We start from the raw sequence: 11,964 nt of genomic DNA on the forward strand, positions 1-11,964 counted from the left end.
AACAAGGCGACATGCGAGGGAGTATTTTTTAGGTCAATATGCATGTTGATGTCCATATGGATAAGCACAAATTGTTTCTTAGTGTTTGAACATAAGTACGTTGTTCCTAGGCTTGTATTAGATGTTTTCATGTTAAGATATTTTTGAATATGCTATGAAAAAGTTGTTTCTTAGTGTTTGAACATAAGAGTGTTCTTACTAGGCTGTCAAGTGAGTGCCAATCGTCTCTTGATTAAATGAGTTTCTTATCTCAATCAGCGTCTTTTCAAATTTCCTTGAGGTCATTGACATATAACATTGTCTAGCCGCTTGTTAATATGAATGCATGATAGAAAATTGCTCGATCTGTAAGAGGAATTTAAACGTCAAGTATATGGTGTTGACACATGGCTCTGAGTATGTTTAATATTTTCCTATAATGGGATTTTAAGTTGATGTACCTTCGACAGTTAATAAACAGATTCATATTGGCTTCAATCCAACGTTCTCTATGAAGGTCATCAAGACTTTACAAATCTCATAACATATGCATTGTCTCTTAAAGAGTGCCACAAATATCCTATTATTGGATTTTAAGATTGTCTCAGGTAAATCCAATATGCTTATAAGCTTCACTATATATGATGTCGACAAAACTAACTCTAATGTTCTTGTGTAAACTTATTAGATGAATCACTTGAATAAATGATGCAATTTCACATTATTGGTTTTGATCAGCTACAGTCGTGATTGAATCTCGTCACCATCTTCTGATACATTTCTTCTTTTCATAATGGATGCACCTATAAGGTTACTCAAATGTCAAAGTGAAATGAAGTGTATGCAAATAAAAAGTAAACAAATTGATTGACTAATCATCCTTAAGGTGAACTTCCTATTTATATAATAGTTGAACTCACATGTACTCCACACAGTTGATATTTCCGTTGAAGAGATATCAGAGATCAATGATGGATAAATATAACTTTATTATTGTAAGTGACTTTGAAATAGACACTTTCACTAATCTAATTTCAGTATGCTCTATAAAGTTCAAAACAATAGGAGCATGTGAGTGCATCTAAATGTTGGATTTGTAACCACATTAGTCTTTAGAGATGAACTCGAGAATATTTTAACACGTTGGGTCATCTTATTACGCTGTTGTGAGTATCTTGATGTCCTTAACTTTAAATCTCGCTACTTGACATATTATATTCCTTGAAATATTTAACCTGAGATGCTTAGGTCCATATCTTTATAATGATAAATTTCTTTTTTGATAAATAATTTTGTAAATCAGGAAAAAACTATGTTTCTAAAGTACTCCCTCCATCTTAAATTAAGTGTCGCATTTGATAATTTCACACATATTAAAAAAGTGTGATAAATGAAAGAGAGAATATCAATTTTACAATATTATTCTTGTTAGTTATTGGTGTATTCTAATAATTATATATGCGAGAAAATAGTAAATTAAGAGTACAATAGATAGTATTAATTGAAAGGTACAATTATTGAAAGAAAAAAATAAAAGTTGTATTAAAAACTAAAAACGACATTTATTTTAAATCAAATAATTTGTTAAAATGCGATATTTATCTTTGAACGGAGGGAGTAACAATTTTGATTTTTAGTCCAAAAAGAAATAAAAATTATAATACAATAAATCAAATCAAGCCATTTTAAAATAAAACGTGTTCATTTTATTTTTTTGCCTTGTTAAATAAAAAGTTTATTTTACTCAAAATTAATTTAACTTATTTATCTTTTATAACTTTCTTTGTTTATCTCACATTGTCAAATTGAGTGTATATTTTCCAACTTTTTTATAGATAATTTTCTTTTCTCTATTTATTTCTCTTATTTTGCTAGTGTATATTCAATATTCATCATATATTATAGGGTTAATACTACTTTACCCCCTGCCATATAAGCGAGATTCGGTTTACCCCCCTCTAAAAAAAAACTTATTGGACAAACCTTGCAAAATAAAGATTCCATCAAATTTGACCCTGATCAGTTTTTTTGGCCAAGATTCTTAGAATCTTGCCTACGTGGCATTTTTGGTAGTGCTGACTCTACAACACATTGCTTATGTGGCACAGTCAGCACTGCCACGTGGATTTTTTTTTTTGAAAATTTTTTTTTAATAAAAATTTAATATTTTTTAAATTTTTTTATTAATTTTGTTGATTTTTTAAATTTTTTAAAAAAAAAAATAATATTTTTTTTACGTTTTTATTATATATAAATTATAAAAAAATTGAAAAAGAATTATAAAAAATTGGAAAAATTAAAAAAAATTTACGTTTTTACGTTTTTATTAATTTTTTTCCAAAATTGTTTTACTGTTTTTTTTAGAGAAAATGGATGGTGCACTGACAGTGTAAATTATTTTTACACTGTCAACCAATGACAACCATGTAAAGCACCAAGTCACACTATAAAATTTAAAATACTTTTATTATTTGGCACTTTAAAATGTTCTGATTGGATGTCTGTGTAAAAGTTTTTCACACTGACAGTGTACTACCATTAACCTCTTTTTTTTGTTATTTTTATTATATATAAAAATCCGTAGGTAAATCCGCAGGTATTGTCAAATTCGTAGGTAAATCCGCAGGTATTGTCAAATTCGCAGGTAAATCCCCAGGTATTGTCAAATTCGTAGGTAAATCCGCAGGTAAATTCACAGGTAAATCCCCAGGTATTGTCAAATTCGTAGGTAAATCCGCAGGTATTGTCAAATCCGTTGGTGAATCCGCAGGTATTTTTAAATCCGCAGGTATTGTCAAATTCATAGGTAAATCCGCAGGTATTGTCAAATTCGCAGGTAAATTCGCAGGTATTGTCAAATTCGCAGGTAAATCCCCAGGTATTGTCAAATTCGTAGGTAAATCCGCAGGTATTGTCAAATCCGTTGGTGAATCCGCAAGTATTTTTAAATCCGTACGTAAATCCGCAGGTACTGTCAAATATTTTTTAAAAACGTAAAAAAAATTAAATTTTTTTTAAAAAAATATTAATTTTTTTTTTAAGAAAAAATATTAATTTTAAAAAAAATAATCTTTTTAAAAAAAAATAATTTTTTTTAAAAAAATATTAATTTAAAAAAAAAATTAAAAAAAAATAAATTCCACGTGGCAGTGCTGACTGTGCCACATTGCTTATGTGTTGTACAATCAGCACTACCAAAAATGCCACGTTGGCAAGATTCTAAGAATCTTGGCCAAAAAAACTGATCAGGGTCAATATTAATGGAATCTTTATTTTGCAAGGTTTGTCCAATAAGTTTCTTTTAGAGGGGATAAACCGAATCTCCCTTATATGGCAGGGGGTAAAGTAGTATTAACCCTATATTATATTCCTTTGTTAAAGAAAAAAAAAACTGGTCTTGTTTACCGTTACTACTTGTCCAATATTCAACGGAAACTTTTATTTTATTCTATTCCATTATCACAGCGCGTATAATGCCAGCGCGTGTAATCAATCAGCATTAGTAAACAATTTCAACATCAACGGCGGAAATTAAATTGATCAACCGCCTTATTACTTAAACAATTCACGCGCTTACGTTCCTATAAATACCTTTAACCTAATCGCTTCCTCTCACACACTTGACTCTTTTCACATTCCAAATACAAAAACCCTTTAACCTAATCGCCTCGTCTCCTAACAAATCCAAGTCGCTGAGAAAAGCAATCTCTCCGTCACCTGCCGCCGTGATTCCACCACCGGTTTCTTCTCCAACCACCGGTGGACAATCGGAATCTTCTCCGGCGATCTCTCCTTCCATCTCTGGTCCTACATCCGAAGCGCCAGGACCTGCTTCCAGCGCTGTCGTTTTGAACAGAGTCTCTGTAGCTGCTGGATCTACGCTTATGATTTTCATAACTGCGCTTTAATCATGTAGATGTAGAATTGAGAATTCCTCCTTGCGTTCTTTTAATTCTTTTATTAAATTATTTAAACTTCTATTTATTCTTTGAATTGGTGTGATTTATTTTGTACTACCGTTCTTATGAATGATACATACTGATAGAGAATTTTTTATATTTTTGTTTCTTTATAATTTTTTTTATTAATTTACATATCCTTTTAGTTGAAAGAATTGTTTTGTGATTGGTCTACAAGAATTGTTTTGTGCTATGAAGTCCGGACTCGGACACGGGATACGACACGGATACGGGGACCCCGCTAATATAGAAAACATAGGATACGGACACGGCTATATATATTTTATATATTAATATAATAATGCAATATATGAACACAATTTTTAAAGAGTTTAAAACGAGAAGCAAAATTTATATATATTTAAACTTAGTACTTTCAATCAACAAAAAAAAAAAACACAAATCCACCAAAACAAAATAATACAAATCATATCATAGTCACTCCATATTGATAAAACCAGCCTATAAACCATGGAATAAGAACAAAATAAAGAATCCTAATTGTGTTATTTTTATAGTGGAGAAATGAAATAAGAAAGGTAAAAAACACTATTATTTTTATAAATAAAAATCTGATAATTATTGAGTTAGAGCTTTTTTTTTTTAAAAAAAATCTACTTTTTTTTTTTGAGTTGGGTGTGTCCTTTATTTGAAACAAGGTGTCGTATCCGTGTCCATTGCAATTAAATTATTTTTTTGTTAGACACTGCAAAAATGTGTCAGATACGTGTCGTACGCGTGTCGTACGAGTATCCGTGTCCAACACGTGTCCGACGCGGCGACACGCCTTCTGAGTGGCGTGTCGGCGCTTCATAGGTTTTGTGATTTGTAATCTTTTTTTTTAAGTGACTATAGTTTTTTCTGGATTAATAAAGTTCAATCAATCACACTTGATCAAGGGTTAAAACTGCTGGATCTTTAAGGTTTTTGCTAATATTATATGTTAGATGTTGCATCTATGGATGTAAGTGGTTTCATTTTGAATTAATCACAAAATTGAAAAGTTGATTAAAAAGTTTGACATTAGATTAAAATTTGACCACTAATGGTTCAAAAAAGATTTCGCGATTTCAATATATACATATGTCGCGCTCATTACACCCGGTGTAAATTAAACATAATTTTATACTCATACCATACTAATTACGATAAAGAAGTAGTAGTAATAGGTTGAGTGTTTGGTTTAGGTGTTTCCATGTTTAAGTGGTTTGGTTTAGGTTGAGTGTTAGGTTTAGGTGTTTATATGTTTAAGTGGTTTTCTCCCTTACTCACTCTCTTTATTATATTCATACCATATGCACCTCTTCTTTCTATACAGACTCTGATACCACACTGTCCAGGAGCCTTACATGTCATGAAACTCAACCTTAACTTGATAGTCATCAAAAGCAAACCATAGGCATAACACTGACTAACAATTAAAACTGAAATTTTATAACAGCAGGGACTGTAGTATGGATTAATAGTTAGATATTTTCTGATACACAAGTTCCTAATTAAGAGGCAGGTGTAGAGCATGCTTCCATCTATGGACAAATTATGATATGAATACAATAACTAAAGTTTCGAGGGAGAAAGAGATTTTTAGAATATGTTTGTTCTTAAGCACACAAGAGAATTTTATTTGTGTTTGCTTTTTTAAAATATGTTACAAGAGTTCTCCTTTTATAGTCAAGGAGGGGCATATGGGACAAAAGCAATGCTATTTACAAACATGGCATTCTAAATTATATGAATGCCTTTTACGACACACTTATCTCTTATGGATTACATTATTGTAGTCTTATTGCACAAAAGGACGAAAGTTACTATTCATAAACATTCTAGAGATCTTTGAAGGACACTTGTCCATTTATTATGACCTTTGAAGAACACTTGTCTATTTAGTCTTTAAAAATGGGTTCATGAGAGGGGACATATTTTGATCGGATAAATTTTCATCAGAAAAGCAGTCTCCATATCGAGATGACTCACCCAGCCAGATGTCATCCATCATGTAAGTGTGATCCGCTAATCTCGTATTAGCTTCTTCCACCTGTCCTTTAAAGAATTCAGCTTCCATTGGCGAATCTAGTTTCTGCTGTGTGGCCTGTGTCGAGCTTTCCCCAATTTCTGGTTTTCTGAACTTTTCATGATGTATGCAAGTTGAACTATCATCGAGGCTTTTTGGATCATAGAGAATGATGCAGTTAACGTTCTCCAATAACTCCTGTGTGACTTTTAGACTAGGAGGATATTTATCAATGGTTTTTCATAGGTGAACATAACTCTTGTAACTAAGTAGCTTTGTTGTAGGATTTGTCACATAGGGCCTGTGTAAAAAGAAAACAGACTCGAGCTTGCCAATATCTTCTGAAGATAATCTTTGTTCTCTGACCTCGTGTATGAATGATTTTAATTTATCTCTCCATCATTGTAATGGAGAGACCATTCAAGAGTAGTCCAAATCAACGACTTGTGGTTCTCAAGGTCCATTATGTGTTGATACATGACCTCAATGGAAATAAGAGCATACATATAATACAAACTGGTGGCACACCAGATATACCACAAATGATTCTTTGTAAATTTAGTATTTGGGTTTATCAGGATTGGTAGGAGGAAAGGTGTATCTGGGAAATAAGGACTATGATCTGGTAGTTTATTTCTTATGATCTTTATGTACATGCTCTGATACCATACTGCTCGGGAGCCTTACATGTCATGAAACACAACCTTAATTATACAGTCATCAAAAGCCAACCATAGGCATAACACAAATGAGTCCTTTAAATTAACTAATGTGTGCATTGTTGACCTTTTTAACCCTTTTTTTTCAATCTTAGATTAAGCCAATTATCCCAAATACATAAAGTTGCAACAAAATGCATATATTAGCATCATAAATACATAAAGTAGCACCCAAAAAATATAAAGTTAGATGCTAATTCAACCAAAAAAAATTTAAAGGATTAAGTTGTTAAAAAAAAAACTTAAAGGATCAACCTAAGAACACTTAGAGTAATTATGCGTTGTTATTATCAGAGGTAGTTGAAAAGATATCACTAGGGACTTAATCGAACGTTTAAAACCATTATAATCAAACAAAAAGATTAATCATTATGATTCAACTGAACATCAGTGTCGTCATCAAAACTACCCTACATAATATTAGTTGAAGTTTATTGTACTTGTAGCCGCATAGATCTACACCTCTTCAGATATGTTTCAACAAGGCCTAAATACTCGTATTTAGTTTTTCCTAATTTTCTTGCTTGTTTTTGCTTTACTTGTTCTTTAAGCAAACATTCCTAAAAAAAATAACAAAAAAGCATAATAGGGAAACTTGTGTTGGACTCCATTTTTTAATAATTAAAATAAAAGATTTAACAAGTTTTTTTAAAAAAAGAATTAATGATTAAGAAAGTTTTTTAAAAATATAAAATCCGCATGAACAACTCATATATTTTAAGAGTTAAAAGGTAGTGGACTGACAGTGTAAAATAATTTTACACTATCATCCAATAGAAAATCATAAATGTGCCATGTCATTAAGGTTTTTTAAAATAAAAAAATGGTTTAATTGGATACATGAGTGATGATTGGTTGACAGTGTAAAAATATTTTACACTGTCAGTGCATCACCCCTTTTCTCATTTTTTTATACTGTAATTAACACATCAATTAACAACCATCTTTTACAAGCTCTAAATAAAAATTGCAAAACAAAAACAACAGTAATTAACACGTCAATTAACAACCATCTTTTACAAGCTCTAAATGAAAATTGCAAAACAAAAACAACAGCTTCATTTTATGTCCCCAAAAATTTCATTATCTTCCACAGTGTCGTCTTAAATATAAAAGAACTTTTTTAGTTTTTTGTCTACAACTCAGAATTTACAGTTGGTTTCACATTTTATCAAATATTTTTTATATTTGTTTCCATTACATTAAAACTTAATTTAAAATATTTTACCACTTTATAATTTAATTTATATATCTTTGATAAATATGCATAAAGCTTACTAAAAGAACGAAATTGTGAGATTAAAAATATAAAAATAAAATTGGGTTTAAAATTTAAAGTAAAAACATTGTGAAAGTAAAAATTAAAATGTAAGAAAAAATTGATAAAATTGTATGAAAGAAATTAAACAAATATTTGCGAATGATTAGAATTTCTAAATAAATGGATTTTAAAAAATAAAATTGTGAAAATATTCAAATTAATAACATTTTAATATTTTGTTAATCAAAATTATATTTGTTCGATGATTAACATGAAAAAGAACTTATGATATGATATTTCGTGTGTCGTTAGACAGACATTTGAAAACCACGACAACCGTAAAATCGTATTCTAATATCATACTTTGTCGTTTATTTGAAAAAGCTAAAAATCTTAACATCTTTTAAATGTGTGTCTATTGGTATGAGTTGCATATATAAATATTCATTAAAAAGTATTTTAATATGGACAAATATTTTTAATAGAATTGGATTTGGCATTAAAAAATGATAGTGGCGATAATACATCTTTTGTTTCCATTATATTTCGTATAAATTTTATAAAATTGACAGTGCTATATGTATTAAATATATAATTTTTTTTATCAATAATTAGTGGTTTCTCTTAAATTAAATAGGGACGACGCATGTAATATTGATTTAATACAAGCGCGTACTCGTTTTCTCCTTCTATATATTGTATCTACACCTGAACATTATTTTCACACTCTACATTCACATTCTTCATAATTTATTTTCAGAGTATTTCTCTCTCTATTTTTCAAAATAGCTTGCAATTTCATTCCAATTCTGATTTTCTTGGTAGCAATGGACATTTTAGCCTCAGAAGCAGCATCTTCAAAGGCCTCACCATCGACTTCACCATCAGCCATCAGTCTATCTCTTGTCACTTTTCCGCCATCACCTACTCCATCATCGGTGTCTCCTCCACTTCCTCCCTCATCAATTTCTTCCCCTCTTGCACACACTCCAAAATCTTCTCAAGCCTTTCGAAAATGTTTTCGAAAATGGTGTTGCTTCTAATAGACTCACCTTAGTCGAAATATTTGTTGTCGGCCTGGTGACAACGACTGTTATATTTTATTAGGCTTAATTGCAATTTTGGTCATCATATTTTGTTTTTTTTTTTTTAAATTTTGGTCCCTTCATTTTTAAAACTACAATTTTGATCCCCTTTTTAATTTTCTATTGAAAAAGGAACAAAAATAAGGACTAATTTTGCAGAAAAAATAAAAATAGGGAGACGAAAATTACACATAAAATTTTAAAAAAAGACTAAAATAATAATTTTTAAAATAGAGGGATAAAAAAAAAAAGACAAAACAAGAGAACTAAAGTTGCAATTAAACCTTTTTATTATTATTATAATCAGTATGTGAATTGTAAAATTTTCTCTTCTTTCATTGGCATATAATATAATATTATAAAAATGTGTGAAAATTTAGTTAATTTACTGTTATATTTTTAATCTTTAATATATATATATATATATATATATATATATATATATATATATATATATATATATATATATATATATGAGGTTAAAGGTAGTGCACTGACAGTGTAAAAAAGTTTTACACTGTCATCCAATAGAAACAAATCGTTTTACCATGTCATATAAGTTTTTTTAAAATTACAGTCTGACTTGTCCTGATTCATGGTCGTGATTGGTTGACAGTGTAAAACTTTTTTACACTGTCAGTGCATCACCCATTTTCTCTATATATATATATATATATATATATATATATATATATATATATATATATATATATATATATATATATATATATATATATATATATAGAGAAAATGGGTGATGCCTATATATATATATATATAGGCATCACCCATTTTCTCTCTCTCTATATATATATATATATATATATATATATATATATATATATATATATATATATATATATATATACTCAACAAGTCATTAGTTAATATATACTTGACCACATAAAAATTGTAATAAATATTTTACAAATTCTCGACCAACCGATAATAGTGTATTAGTGTTTATTGTCCATTTGTCGACATACAATTTTTTATTTTATTTTTAGGAGTAAGAAAATTAAGAAATTTATTGACTTATAATATTATTAATCTATTTATATTAAAACATAAATATAAATAAATATTATAGATAAATATTTTATATTTATTTTAGATAAATATTAAAATAAATATTTTATATTTATTTTATGAATATTATAGATAAATATTCTATATTTATTTAGATAAATATTTTATATTTATTTTACTCAATTATCTCATCACGATAATGTTTAAGGCACCCTAAATATATATTCTCAGATTTTGAAGATGCATTTTTGGACGCACCACAAACACATTTATGTTGAAACAAAAGTGTTTTCAAGAAAGATGAGAGAAGAAGAAGACGCAGAAGAGAGAAAACTGTCACCACTAGTTTTTCCTTATGCTTGGCAATTTCAGTTTTTGGCCTTCGCTTCAACTTGTAAACCCACTTCACACCAATTGGCGTCTTGATAGCTCTTTTGACTAGCTCTCAAGTTTTGTTCTTCTCGATTGCTTTGAGTTCTTCTTTCATGAATTTACACTAACTCAAATCATTCATGGCTTGATCCAAACTAACTAGTTATTCTTCAACCATCATTATTGCTTCTTCTATTAAGTCATCATCTGCATCGACTCTTTGATTTAGAAATCTGTCATATCTAACTAGCCTTATTCACTCAGTTCTCGTTCTAGTCGATCTTCTAACATTTTTCTCAAATAGTTCTCCCTCATGAGTGTGGCTTCATTATGTTGATATTCTTCTTCAAATATAGTTATGTCTATATTTGATTTCTGTCAAACTGACTCCTGAGTCTAGCTCCACCATTTGCTTTCATTTACCAAAACATCTCTACTGATCACTATTTTATCATCGTATGGAGAATACAACTTGTGTGCACCAGTCGAATGATAACCTATGAGCACCATGGTCTGGCTTTGATTATCTAGCTTCTTCCTCAATTGTTTAGGAACATGCTTGAAACTCATTGATCCAAAAACTCTAAGATGAGTGGCATTTGGCTAATGTCCTGTCAAAGCATCATAAGGTGTCTTCTTGACCATCTTCTTTGTTGGAAATTTGTTTAGAATGTATAATGCTGTAGAAGCTGATTCACCCTAAAATATCTTTGGCATATCTTTAGCTTTCAACATGTTCCTCGTCATAAGGGGTGTACATAGGTTGGGTTGGACTGGGTCGTAACCCGTTACCCGACCCGTTCAATCTTCAATGGGTTGGGTTCACCGTCTAACCCGTAATTTCATTATAAAAACCAACCCAAACCGATCTGTTCATTTTTGGGTTGGGTTAGGTTGGGTTTGTGAGTTGTGTTTCAAATTAAAAAATAATATTTTTTTTTTCAATTAAGAATATTGTAACACAACTCAATACATTTATACTCATTTCTAACACACAAAATGGATGAAGCACATCATATAATATCTAATAATATTCATCAACATGACATAACCCTAGATAATAGTATAAAATTCCACAAGACCCATTATTTTTATAAAATAATTAAGATGAAAATGATACAAAAGAAAATAAGAAACAACATTTTGTCTTAGAATTACGTAAACTCATTGATTTAGTAGTATTATTGGTGGAAAATAAAGTTTTTTTGGAAAAATTATGGTTAGTACTGAGATAATAATTTTATATTTTTATTTAAAATAATAATAAAAAATTACTAATGTAACATCAATGGGTTGGGTCAACGGGTTGCAAAACTCAAACCCGATACCCGAACTAAAATTATATGGGTTGTTGCGGGTTTGGTTGGGTATACCCGTAAATGAACGGGTTCTGATAATTTATGGGTTGGTTTGGCTTGGGTTCGCGGGTTGACCCGCACCCATGAACACCCCTACTCGTCATGTTCAATATACTTCTGTTCTTTCGTTAAGCTATACCATTGTGTTGATGTGTCTAGGGTGCAATGACCACATGCTTCATACCTTCCTC

Source organism: Vicia villosa, linkage group LG1, assembly GCF_029867415.1.
Source record: "Vicia villosa cultivar HV-30 ecotype Madison, WI linkage group LG1, Vvil1.0, whole genome shotgun sequence".
Classification (NCBI taxonomy): domain Eukaryota; kingdom Viridiplantae; phylum Streptophyta; class Magnoliopsida; order Fabales; family Fabaceae; genus Vicia; species Vicia villosa.